This window comes from Lissotriton helveticus, chromosome 11 (genome assembly GCF_964261635.1).
Source record: "Lissotriton helveticus chromosome 11, aLisHel1.1, whole genome shotgun sequence".
NCBI classification, from domain to species: Eukaryota; Metazoa; Chordata; class Amphibia; order Caudata; family Salamandridae; genus Lissotriton; species Lissotriton helveticus.
This window is the reverse complement of record NC_136072.1, coordinates 350,236,138-350,250,392: the sequence shown is the minus strand read 5'-3', so window position 1 is coordinate 350,250,392 and position 14,255 is coordinate 350,236,138.

Below are 14,255 nucleotides of genomic sequence, written 5' to 3'. Positions count from 1 at the left end.
GAACATTTTCGAACAGTGTACACATCATCTACGAGTGCTTCGGAGACTGATGCGGTGTCTCTATTACGCACCATTGAAATGCCAAGCCTTGGGCCGGACGGTGCGTTGGAGCTAGAGGCTGATTTAACCGTGGAAGAAATAACCACTGCTATTAAGTCATTACAATCCGGTAAAGCACTGGGACCCAATGGGATCCCAATGGAACTTTATAAACTTATGACAGAGTCTTTAGGCCCACATCTGCTTGCGATGTATAATGACAGTTGTGAACAGGGCATACTGCCTGAAGACCAAAGGACAGCCACGATCGTGGCGATTCTGAAGCCCTGGAAGCCCCCTTTGGACTGTCTCTCCTACCGCCCCATATCATTGATTAACGCAGAAGAAAAAATTTTGGCTAAGCTGCTCGCTAACAGACTACAGGCAAACCTGCCTTACTTAATCCATCCGGACCAGTCCGGCTTCATTCCAAACAGAAATACTGCCCTCAATCTCAGGTGTCTTTATTACGCATTAGCACGGGAACACCTGTTAACTGAACCGTCGGCGGTGCTGTCCTTAGACGCGAGAATGGCTTTTGATATGATGGAATGGGTTTATTTTTTCGCGGCGCTCCCGCACTTTGGCTTCGGCCCGAAGTTTTGTGCATGGATCCGGCTCCTTTATACGGACCCGGTGGCGTGCGTAGCAGTGAATGGGCACCTGTCAGGCACAATACCACTTACAAGAGGGACCAGACAAGGTTGTCCTTTATCTCCACTTCTGTTCGCGTTAGCATTGGAGCCACTGGCGGCCACAATTAGAAAGACCCCTTTGTTACGGGGCATTAACTGGACGGAGGACTGGGAGGACCGCATCTCCCTTTATGCGGATGATATTCTGATATATCTCACAGACCCAGAAGAGGCGCTGCCTGTGTTATTCGAGATCTTGTGGTAAATAAATAAATAATTACTGGTACTATTTTTCTATGCATTAAATAAAACAGATAGCTCAATAAATAAGAGGCAGGATCCGGGGAATCTGAGTCGAACAGGCTTTAATTTGACACAAGGGAAGGGACAGGATCGGAACGGCCTGTAATAGAATGGAATGGCAGCTGCAACGTCTCATCAACATTACATTGTATATATAGTAAAACAGTACAATTGCATTGTATACAGTAGGCGTAACAAGTGACAAACGAAAGATAAGAACATATGGGCGTAAAAAGAAGGCGTGCACAGGGCGTGCACGGAGACATGTGATGTAGACGTCACAGAAGTGTCATAAGTGGGTGGATACATGGAGGGGGCTATCTGGGCAGCTGGAACCTTTAACCTAGTGGTGCGTGCAAACGGACCATGACGTGTGACTGGGGAGAGCTGGGGGCTCTGACTTCTGTACTAGAAGAGGAGACTAAAGTCTGGGATGTCAAGACGACATGTACCTATAGCATATCAGATATCTCGTGTTTGGAGAACATGTTGATTGAATCTAAAAGTCATCAGGGCAAAGGCTACTTGACACTAGGGCTGGTGCATGCATATATTCTTCATGTATTGCGTGTGCTATGAATCTTCTATGGACATTAATACAGTAATTCTCTTGCATGGAGACAGAAAGGCTAGACTTATAGCTGAAGATGTTTATGCAGGTCGTTAGCTAGGAATGTGAAGCCGGGGAGCTGAACTGATAACTAGAGGCATAACATATTCTTGGCAGACAAACAGGCAGGCCAGGCCGGGCACCGCGCTGCTTGGCAGGAAGTAAGTGAAGGGTCAGGGATGCGGGAGGGGCTGCATCGCTCCTCGGAGTGGTTCAGGAGACTTGAGGCTGAATCTGATGTCCGGGCCCTTATGAGGCCTAGAAACGGGTGCAACTCGGTAACTAAACGTGCACAATGTAAAACGTTGGCAACATAGGCCTAATACTTGTTGCTTTCAGGGGGACTGGATAACTGGCAAACTAACGTTGGACACAACTATAATTGCGTCTTTATTCGGTCAAGGGGGCATATATGCATATCGATCATGCACATATAACATACGATGGGAACACGTAGGGACACATGACAGGGCAAAATTCACTTTTCCACATTCCCTCCTTGTCCCCTACGTTTCCTTCAGGAGACATCAATATTCATGATACCATCTATCTGTTCATATAGCATCATTTGCTAGTCTCTTATCTTCTGGGAACGGGACTTCGGACTAGGAATACAAGAGGTAGCGCACAAGCCGCAAATCGCAGGGCCACATTGTAAACAGAGACAACAACTGAATATGACCATTACTACTATTCCTAGGAATGACAGTACTTTCCATCCCCAGGCAGATATTATACTCCAGAGCCAACCGGACCATGTCCAGGTGCCTGGATTCTGGTGTAACTGATGGGCTATTTTATGAAGTCTGGTTATAGCTGAATATACAGACGGTGCGTTATTAGGAATGAAAATGCAACAACTAGATCCGATGACTCTACAAGCTCCGCCCCTATCGGCCAGTATAACGTCAAGGACAAGGCGGTTCTGAAGCACGACAAATCTAATAGCAGATTGCTCTTCGGTTAAGTTACCTAGAGCGGAAGTAGTCTCATTCACTACTGCTTCAAGGGTTCTGGTTAGCCTACGTATTAACTTACTATTCTGGACAGGACCTATGAAGAAAAAGAAACCTTTATTGAAATCCGTGTATTGTTCTAATGCAGTTTCAGTCTGATCGACAATTGGGGACTCGATCTCCCTTCTATGTCTGACGTGTACTAGATGTGTATTTCTGTGATAATCGGATGGGGCTAGAAAAACTGGTGGCAGTAGGAAGGCAATATAACATGTTCCATCCCAATCTAGGGGTAAACGTACATATTCGGTCTGACCACACACAAAATATGAATGACGTGAGGCTTTGAAATCAGATTTCCCACTGTCACTATACTCGACCACAGTAGTACAATCACTGTGTCCCAGATGTACTGAACGATTCTTTCTGACACATAATTCACCTTTCACTGGTAGAACTGTAATAGCAGGCAAATCTGGAGTAGTCTCGGACTGAACATTCAAAACCATGAAATTGGAGGAAAAATTACCTAGATCATATACTTCATTTTCTAGATCTGACCCTGTCCTATGGGAAAGACCTTCCTTGTCTGGGAAACATGTTCTATTCAGAAGGGACTGATCGTCTGAGGATGATGTTAACGTAAACCATGCTCCACACGAACCATTGTGTGAAAATGGATAAGGAAAGAGTGGCAGAACTCCCTCCGGTGTCTGGAAAGGGGGGAGTCGACCACACACCCAACAATTAGTGGCATTGCTGGTCTGGTGTGAATAGTGTAACATGCGGATGAAAGAATTGTTGCGCATGGCAAGTCGGTAAGATAACTCGTGAGGGGGTAGATCACTAAACGTGTGCTCTACTGTATCATTAGAGGAAAGATGTACATGAGAATCGAGAGGAGGAAAAAATACATGTAATACATAACTTATGCATGTGACCGTAAGACTCAGAAATAACATAAATGATAGAGTAATTATACATCGGCTTCGCATATTTTTACAATAACGTATTCTCTTGGAGATTCTATCTCTCTCACTATGTGGGTCTATCTCATACATGTCAGGAACCTGTCTAACCGCTTCACCCGAGAGGGACTTAAACAATTAAACTGTCTGACTTGCTAGACCTTAACTTTGATTTATACTCCTGCTGCGGAGTTTTCTCTAACAGGGGGAGTTTAGAGTCAGTATCGGGGCAGTCCTTGAGAACGGGGCAGTCCTTCAAAAAAGTCTTTGGACGAAGTCCATGAAAACGTTTCACGTGGCTGGAATGTAGCCAGCCCTTACGGCCCTCGATCTTGACTGCGGTCTTCGTGGTCATCAGGACGAGCTTCGGCTCCTTCCAGCGGGGCTCCAGCGGACTTGAACGATCAAAATTCCTTATTAGAACGAGGTCGCCTGGTATGACCTCGTGCGGTTTCACCTGGGTGTTGTCTGGAAAAGCAGTCGCAACCTGCGAACGACAAGAGAGTAGTGCAGACATCAAGGAAGCCAGGTAATCTGTCAGCATATTACTATCAACATCTGTTATTTTACGGGGCATAGGTGTACCCCACAGATTCGGGGGACGACCGAAGACGACTTCGAAGGGTGACAGACCTGAACGGGAGTGAGCGACCATTCTCATGTAAAAAAGGGCGACTGGCAGAGCTACCAACCAATCTACGCCTTTCTCGGCACAGACCTTCGCAATGCGGATTTTCAGAGTCTGATTATGTCTCTCGACGAGGCCAGCTGCCTCGGGGTGACGTACGCAGTGGAACTTCCACTGGTACCCTAACAGAAGAGATACTTGCTTCATGAGTTCGGATGAGAATGGCTGGCCGTTGTCTGAATACACGACCCTGGGCAAACCATAGCGGGGGAAATACTCACGAACCAACTGCCTGGCAGTGGTCGCGGCAGTGTAATCTGGGACTGGATATGCTTCTGTCCATCTGGACAAAGCGCATACAACTACGAGAACATACTTGAAACCTCGACATCGCTCCATCTGAATATAATCCATCTGGAGGACTTCAAAAGGGTGGTCAGGAGGATGGAATCCACCTTGTTCCACCGGAACACCTTTACCTGGATTAAACTGACAACAGATCATGCAGGTACGCACTTTCTGCTTTGCTGCTGCTCGTAAATGCTTGTTAAACCAAAGGTTCTGAATGCTGTCTAACATGGCTTTTTCTCCTAAATGTGCTGGACTGTGTACTGTATTAATAATGACTTGAACCATAGAGTCGGGGAGAAACCATGTGGCTTTTCCCTTCGTCAACCATCCTTGATCTGTCTGGACCCCTCCTTGTTCAGACCATTTCTTGATTTCGTCTGGAGTAGCATGTGACTGTATGTCTAGTACGTCTTGTGTAGGGTCCTTAACTGTCATACAAGTTGTCGGGATTGGAACGTCTGTCTTAACTGGAATGTCTGGAGTCTGAGCTGTAAGCTTAGCTGTTCGATCTGCTAGATCGTTACCTTGGGAAATGGTGTCAGTGGCTTTCGTATGTGCTTTGCACTTCATAATGGCAATCGCTGTCGGTAAATGTATTGCATCTAACAGAGCTTGAATGAGGGGGCCATGCTGAATCTTGGCTCCATGCGAGGTCATGAAACCTCTTTCTTGCCAGAGTACTCCAAAGTCGTGTACGACTCCGAATGCATAACGTGAATCTGTATATATGTTTACTTTCAGGTTCTTGGCTCGTATGCAGGCTTGGGTCAGAGCGATGAGCTCTGCTGCTTGAGCAGACAGGGTGTCAATACGATGTGTTTCTATAACTTCAGTTTCAGTAGTCACTGCATACGCGGCTACTAACTCTCCTGTACTTGTTCTCATACATGAACCATCCACGTAAAGTGTCAGGTCTGGATCAGGTAATGCAATGTCCGTCAAGTCTTGTCTTGGCTTTGTCATGGTGTTAATAACTTCCACACAGTCATGTGCGGCAGGATTTGAAACAGTCGAGGGTAACAGTGTAGCAGGATTTAAAATGTTGCAGCGTCTGATTTCTATGTGTGGCTGAAACAGTGTCAGTTCATATCCTGTTAAACGTGCAATTGTCAAGTGCTGTGTCTGTGTTCGGTTTAAAAGAACTTCCACGGAGTGTGGAACTTGTACTGTCAGGGAATGTCCTAACACTATGGAATCACTTTGTCTGATAGCTAGAGCTGTGGCTACAACTGACTTGAGGCACGCAGGCAGAGCCTGGGCTACTGGATCTAATGTGCTAGAAAAATAAGCACAGGGCTTGTGTTGTCCTGCTTGATCTTGTGTGAGAACAGATAATGCTGTACCATCACGTTCGGTAACAAAAAGTGTAAAAGGCTTACTATAGTTCGGTGTCGCTAACACAGGTGCTTGGCATAAAGCTTTCTTTAACTCATTGAAAACAAGTGTATGTTCCTGGGTCCAAGGGAGGACAGTCGATGACGCTGCCTCCTGTGTCGTTAACTGTATCAGTGGTTTGGCTAGATATGCGTACTGAGGGATCCATTGTCTGCAGTAAGAAGTGAGGCCGATAAAAGCTTGTACCTCCTTCTGTGTCTTGGGCTGTGGAAGATGTGCTATTAACTGGATACGGTCAGGTGTCAACTGCCTACCCCTCTTGGACAGTAAGTGTCCCAGGTATACCACTTGCTGGACACAGAACTGTAGTTTCGAAGGGGACACCTTGTGCCCCATGTCTGCCAGGAAATACAGGACTGTCAGTGACGCACGTTCGCAGTCACGTTCAGTACGGGCTGTGATCAATAGATCATCGACATACTGGATCAGGGCAGTGTCAGTTGGCATGTGAATACTGTCTAGTTGTCGTTTCAGTGCTTGACTGTAAATACTAGGACTTTCTGTGAAACCTTGAGGTGCTCGTGTGAATTTATAGCTTCTTCCATTTAAACAGAATCCGAAAAGGAACTGGCTGTCTGGATGGATGGGGACACTAAAAAATGCGTTTTTGAGATCAATAATAGTAAAGAACTCTGCTTCAGAATCAATGGCAGTCAATAGGGAAGAGATATCTGGGACCACTGGGTGCTGGGGTATGATACATTTATTGAGTTCTCGAAGGTCAATCACTAATCGATAAACAAGAGGTGCATTTGGGTCAGTACGTTTAAGAATCGGAATGATAGGAGAATTACATACATTGGAGTCAGTTTCTACAACTACTCCTTGAGCAATGAGCTCGTCAATAATTTTCGATAAGGCTGCTACAGCCTCAGGTGGTAACTTATACTGTCGGATTCGGGGCAAAACAACACCTTGCTTCAGAGTGACACGATAGGGTGTAATGTGCATACAACCTACATCAGTTGGACCTTGCGCCCATAAATGCTGTGGTACATTCAATAATCTTGGGTCAAAATCTCGTAACACATAATGACCTTTAAAATCACGTAAAAACAATCTCACTCCTTCCGGGGAGCAACAAATAATGGCACCTAACTCTTTCAGTGTTTTGATGCCTAGTAAATTTTCTGGACATGATTTCGTAAGTAACAAGTCTGTAGTTCGGGACAATGGACCAACTTCTAGGGAAACTGGTTTCGATATTTCATTAACAATAGGCTTTCCTGAAAATCCCAGGGAAACATTTCTAGAGCCTGAGAGCGGAGCCCCTGGAACCTCGTCATGACTGATGGTAGTCCTACTTGCCCCTGTATCAATCAGAAACTTTCTGTCTTTCCCTAATACTTGACTGTGCACATAGGGACCCTCTTGATCTACAGGAACCTCGATGAGAGGCAAGCCAACCTCCCTCTCTAGGCTGTTTCATGAATACTGCTGATATTCTGGATAATCTGATTGTGCATACTGGTACATCTGTTGTGTAACGTGTTGTGTGGCAGCTATAGGCTGCGGTACTGTAACTGTCTGTTGTGCGTTCTGCGGCGGTTGCGAATTCTGCGGAACATGTTCTTGTCTTGGAGCACGCGGTCTCTCTTTCGTCTTACCTGTAGCTATGTTGTGTTTCAGAACGGCACATTTGTTTATGTAATGACCTGGCTGTTTACAGTAATTGCATGTCCCTTTAACGGGAGCTGCAGAATGACTGGCTTGATTCGTACCCCTCTTCTGACTTTCTGCTGGAACAGACTGTGCAACTAGTACTTTCATTTTCGTGTCTTTCATACGTCTCCTTTCGTGTTCTTGCTCTTCCCTGATTCTGTTCTGGTGGTACTGTAGCATCTGGAGCATCTGTGACGGAGTATTAGCTTGCCAGGTACTCTCGACTTTTAATACTCGATTTTTAACTTGCGGCAAAGAATTCTCAACTAGTTTAGTAACAAAAAGATGTGGATACGACTCACTACTTGTTTTCAGACCGCTATTTATAATGAAACATTTCTCAAATCTGGAATAAAAATCACTAGTGTCTTCGTCTTGTTTCTGTTTACAGGCTGAGATGGCATCCCAGTCTTCCTTTTTCGTGGCTAGTAATCTTGGCAGGACTTGTATTAATAACTCGGGCAATGCTTTGGCTTTTTCCCCAAGACCGGTACCTGGAACTCGTGTATTATCTTCAGTCTCTAACGCGGTCCAATCAATCTTTTTCTCTCCCACCTCCCATTCTTTTTCTTTAAGTTTTTCATATATGCCCGCAGGCAACAGGACCTTTAACATTTTAACAATATCAGGATACGTGTATTCTCCCATACGGAGCATGTCTTTTAACTCTCGGTGGAACCCTGCTGGATCTTTATCGTGACAGGGGACTAACTTTTTCATTTCTAGTAGTTCTATCTTCGTTAAAGGGGTGTAAACAAATACTCGTTCGAGTGCACCTCCCGTTCCCTTAACAGGATGCACTTCTCGCAACGGATTCTGTCTGTCTATGTAGAATGTCTTTCTTACTGGGGGTGGAACAGGAACAAAATGTGGAGTCAGGAACGTTCTGTATTTGTGGCGCTGTTCTAGAATGACACTAATTAAATCGGTACCTAGACCTTTCCATCGGTTTAGGAGTAACTCGTTCAATACATTATATAACGGACCTGGATCAGAATGCTGACTCTCGTACAGTGTAATGAGGTGCTGGATCATGTACATACCCACCAGTCGCTGCTCGGCTGGGGGCAGTTTCAGAAACATTTGAGCCACCATTTCGTCTGGAAATGTGGCAGAATCACTAGTCCATCGGACTGCTGATCGGGCTAGTTCTTGTTCATGCATGGTACTAAGTTCGCTGTAACCTATTCGTAATTTCAGAACTTTATCTGTAGCCTGGAATACTTGTTCAAGAGAACACTGTTCTGGTACGGGAGGAGGAAAAACTTTCTTGTAGTCTAGGCATGAATGTCTATCGGAAGGTCTCGTCTTACCTACATACGCTATTCTGGTTGGATTCTCGGTATCTACATCTTCGTCTGAAGATTCATTCTCTTTTTCTGTTATTCTTCTTGCTTCCTCCTTTTGATGTATACTTATAATTTCTTTACGGATCTTTCTGTACATAGTTTCTATACAATTCTGCGTCTTGTGTTTTCCGTCTGCTATATTATCACTCCATCTTGTCAAGACTTTCATCTCGTCTTTGTTTTTATCAGGATAATCCTGTTCTCTTATTAAACAGTTTATCAGAAATTGCAAAATCATGCTTTGGATCTCGACTTTCCTGTGTGCCATAGCTTCGTGAATACTTTCTGGTTTCTCCCCTGTTCGGATAAAATGATATATTCTGTCTAAATGTTCCTTCATATCTGGCATAGTAGTCAAAAAGTTTGCAACTCGTCGCAAACGTATGGAATATAATTTCATGCTACCTTCGCCTGGTACTGGGTCATATCTACAATCTGATCCACACTCATTAAAATACTTTTTGAGTGCCTCGTACGTAGTCACTTTTGGCGTACGTTGTAACGCTGCATCTCTCAGCGTCAGTCGTTTTGTTTGAGGCGGGGTGGTAGGGGCACCTCCCCCTGCTCCTCCGGAACTAGAATCGTCAATTAATACTGAATGTGCTGATGAAGTGACTGGTAAAGTAGGAGTACGTAAAGTGGGTTGGTCCTGGGATGCGGGTACATTAACAGGATTCCCGGGACCAATGGCTGGAGGAATAGTAATTACATTATTAACAGGGTGCTGAACCTGAACTGGCGGAGTAGGATTCGTATTAGCATATTCTGGGACGGTGTCATCTAAGTAGGAAGAAAGAAATATTTCAGCTGCGGTCGGTTTATGACGTAGCTTAGTCGGGACCAATGGTGGCGGTAAATTACAGAGTGCTTCCGGGGTCGCCTTCGGCAGACCCTCGGCGAGAAGGGGATACATACCCTTAATAAGGGCATTTCTCTGTCTGTCTGACTGTTCTGCTCTAACTCGTTCACCTTCTTCTAATAATTCCCTTTCTTGGGCTTTTTCTGAAGATTCCCTACTTAGTTCTGCTTTTCTGAATTCTTTCTCTGATCTCCTATGCGATTCTTTACGCCATAATTCTATGGCATCTTTCTGGGATTGTCTGGCTTTCTTTTTCCATAATGCTTCTTCTACTCTCATGATGCACTCGGCATCCCAAGTTCCTGAAACAGGCCATCTATATTTCTCTTCGAGATGTTTGGTGTAATCCACCCATAAATCTAGATACAATAAGGCATCTAAGCCATGCTTATGATACATGAAATGTCCAGGACTGTCCCTAGGAGGGACAGGAACGGATTCTTCGAGTAACCCTTTTCTGGTTTTGATCTGACGTAACTTAGAAAACAGCGGCATACTTGAGCCGTACTTGAATTTAAACACTATATACAATAAACACAATAATGAAATAGCAAAACAATCATTCATACCACGACATCAAGAACACATTAATACCAGTTCGAAACAGACATTGAAAACATAATACTTAAACTTTCTCGAGAACGGACTTACTAGAAATACTGGATGCACTGCTAAAACAGTACAGAAACTGGATGCACTGCTAACACAGTACAGAACATACCGGTCTCCTAAAGAGACACGTCATACCGTATCCACCTAGATGGATACGTCGGACTGGATCTGCGTACCCAAACCCATCGGACCGGACTCAAACTAATGAGCCCGTCTAGATACCCCCAGCAACGGTACTCACTGGGAAGCAAACTGAAGGCCTCGGACTGGACTGGACTGCTGGACTGCTACGACGTCTGGTTACTGCTACACACTACGCATGCGCTTCGGGCTTCGGAAACAGGTTACAGGTGGGTCTCCGGATACCTCGGACCTTGCTCTCTCTCGGCTTGGGCTCTGGTCGGGACGAACCGCCTTCCTCACCGCCTCGTCTGGATGCCGGACCGCAGTCTCCGTCTCCTCCGTGGGCCTGAGGGAGACTTGAAGCAGAAATATCTGCACGTGCACGTAGGGTTCCGTCACGGCTGTAGAAGGGTCAGGGGGCCTGCGTTACATCGCCGGCGCGTGGGGAAGAGGTAAGTCCCTGTTCGGGCGCCATTTATGTGGTAAATAAATAAATAATTACCGGTACTATTTTTCTATGCATTAAATAAAACAGATAGCTCAATAAATAAGAGGCAGGATCCGGGGAATCTGAGTCGAACAGGCTTTAATTTGACACAAGGGAAGGGACAGGATCGGAACGGCCTGTAATAGAATGGAATGGCAGCTGCAACGTCTCATCAACATTACATTGTATATATAGTAAAACAGTACAATTGCATTGTATACAGTAGGCGTAACAAGTGACAAACGAAAGATAAGAACATATGGGCGTAAAAAGAAGGCGTGCACAGGGCGTGTACGGAGACATGTGATGTAGACGTCACAGAAGAGTCATAAGTGGGTGGATACATGGAGGGGGCTATCTGGGCAGCTGGAACCTTTAACCTAGTGGTGCGTGCAAACGGACCATGACGTGTGACTGGGGAGAGCTGGGGGCTCTGACTTCTGTACTAGAAGAGGAGACTAAAGTCTGGGATGTCAAGACGACATGTACCTATAGCATATCTGATATCTCGTGTTTGGAGAACATGTTGATTGAATCTAAAAGTCATCAGGGCAAAGGCTACTTGACACTAGGGCTGGTGCATGCATATATTCTTCATGTATTGCGTGTGCTATGAATCTTCTATGGACATTAATACAGTAATTCTCTTGCATGGAGACAGAAAGGCTAGACTTATAGCTGAAGATGTTTATGCAGGTCGTTGGCAGACAAACAGGCAGGCCAGGCCGGGCACCGCGCTGCTTGGCAGGAAGTAAGTGAAGGGTCAGGGATGCGGGAGGGGCTGCATCGCTCCTCGGAGTGGTTCAGGAGACTTGAGGCTGAATCTGATGTCCGGGCCCTTATGAGGCCTAGAAACGGGTGCAACTCGGTAACTAAACGTGCACAATGTAAAACGTTGGCAACATAGGCCTAATACTTGTTGCTTTCAGGGGGACTGGATAACTGGCATACTAACGTTGGACACAACTATAATTGCGTCTTTATTCGGTCAAGGGGGCATATATGCATATCGATCATGCACATATAACATACGATGGGGAACACGTAGGGACACATGACAGGGCAAAATTCACTTTTCCACAATCTGTCGGACTTTTGAACTCATCTCTGGTTACACAATCAATTGGTCTAAGTCAGTTCTCTAACCTCTTAGGGGTCCTGAGCCGCGACTTCCCCTGGACTGCCCGCTTGCGTTGACTCAGGACTCGTTTAAATACCTAGGCATCAATATCACAAAACACCCAGCCGCCTTCTGCGACAAAAACCTTGCCCCTCTGCTGGAGCGCTTACGTAGAGACGTGGCCCATTGGGGAACCCTGCCCTTGACATTATTGGGGAAAGCAGCATTATTTAAAATTATGGCCCTGCCCCGGTTTTTATATGTGCTGGAGAATACACCCTTTCCAGTGCCGCGGAAATATTTCCAACAAATAGCGTCGCTGGTGTCCACACTCCTCTGGTGTAGCAGACCAGCTCGCATAGCACAGGCTAAGCTACATCGAAGTTGGTATGACGGTGGCATTGCGCTCCCCGATGTACAGTTTTATTATTGGGCAGCCCATCTTAAAATCATTAACCAGTGGTTCAACCCCTCTTACACAGATCCGGCATATATGGCGGATAGAGCACAACTTGGAACAGACAATATGTTAGCAGCTCTGTATGACCGGGGCAGGGCACAGAAACTAATAGGTCCGACAAGACGTACGGTCATGTTGTGGTACACGGCACAGATGCGTTTGGGATGGAGAAATACCATCACCAACCTCACCCCGCTCTGGGACTCGAAGCAACTCGGCACACTCTGAAATAGCAGGGGCTTCAGACATTGGGACAGCATCGGTATTTCCACAGTGGGCGACCTTTGGGATAAGGGAACGGTTACTCCATTTGATTTGCTCCGGCAACAGTACGAGGTAACACATACAGAAACATTCCGATACCTACAAATTCACCACGCTCTCCTTGCAATACTCCCGCAGGACATGGAGATACCCGAGGCCTCTCCCCTAGAGGACAGGCTGCTCACAGATTGTATGCCCAAGCGCGCTACATCACTCACATACCGAAAATTGCTTAATAACATACCTGATCCCACGACATCTTTGAAGGCCAAATGGACCACAGATATTGCTGATATGGATGAGACGGAATGGCAAGAGGCCCTTGCCTCACCCAGGGAGGTGGGGATTCCAGCTAGACTTAGATTAGTACAACTCAAAATCCTACACCACTCTTACCTCACCAGACCTACACTCCAGAAGATAGGCAGAGCACAACACCCATACTGCCTGAGAGGATGCGGGGAACAGGGTACCTTTTTCCATACGTGTGGGACTGTCCCTTCATAATGGAGTACTGGCGCAAGGTCCTACGAACAATGTCCCAGACTTTACTTATCTCTTTGCTGCCTGAGCCGCGCAGATGCCTCCTCAACATTTGGGAGCCGAATGATCTGACACGGTATGATCAGACATAGGCTACGTTGGGCTTCATGGTGGCAAAGATAAACATAGCGCAGGAATGGGGGGCCGCTGATAGACCACTAGTGGAATCCTGCTGTAGAGACATGGAGGTCACAATGATTACAGAAAGAGCGGTATATGTTAATAGGAAATGGCCTAAAAAATGGGCCAAGGTATGGACTGCCTGGAATACCTATAGTGGGGATATATACGAACTCATTCCGGACTCCAACCAGGATAGCGAAGATGAGGACTCGGGGGAGGACTGGGAAGTTGGGTGGGTCGCTGCTGTTGATAGGATTGTTTTTAAATACAACGGGAGGGACTGAAATATTGGAAAAGTATTGTCAGAAGTGAAACGTGAGCAATGTATCCATATATCCTTTATCTGTGAAATGATGTCTTGTAGACCACTGTAAAACCAATAAAAAATGTTTTAAAAAAAACAAATATAATTTCTGAAAATTTACCTTACTAAGAAAACAATACAATAAATTACATAATCAATCAATAAAAATTAAAAAAAAAAAAATTGTTACACTTGACCCCAAACAATATGTCCTGGGCGTCGGGCTATAGGAATTCCACATCCCTGTTGCAGCCTTTTGTGGCTGGGGTTATCAATTATTCTTCAATTTCATATTCTGATTCAAAGTCAAGGCCCTTTATCGAGCCTTTTTGTTGTAGCTACTATGCCGGCCAAAGTCAGTTGGAAATTTGCGCACTTGCTGCCTTTTTTGGCTGGTGTTATCAATTATTCTTCAATTTCATATTCTGATTAAAAGTAAAGGCCCTTTATCAAGCCTTTTTGTT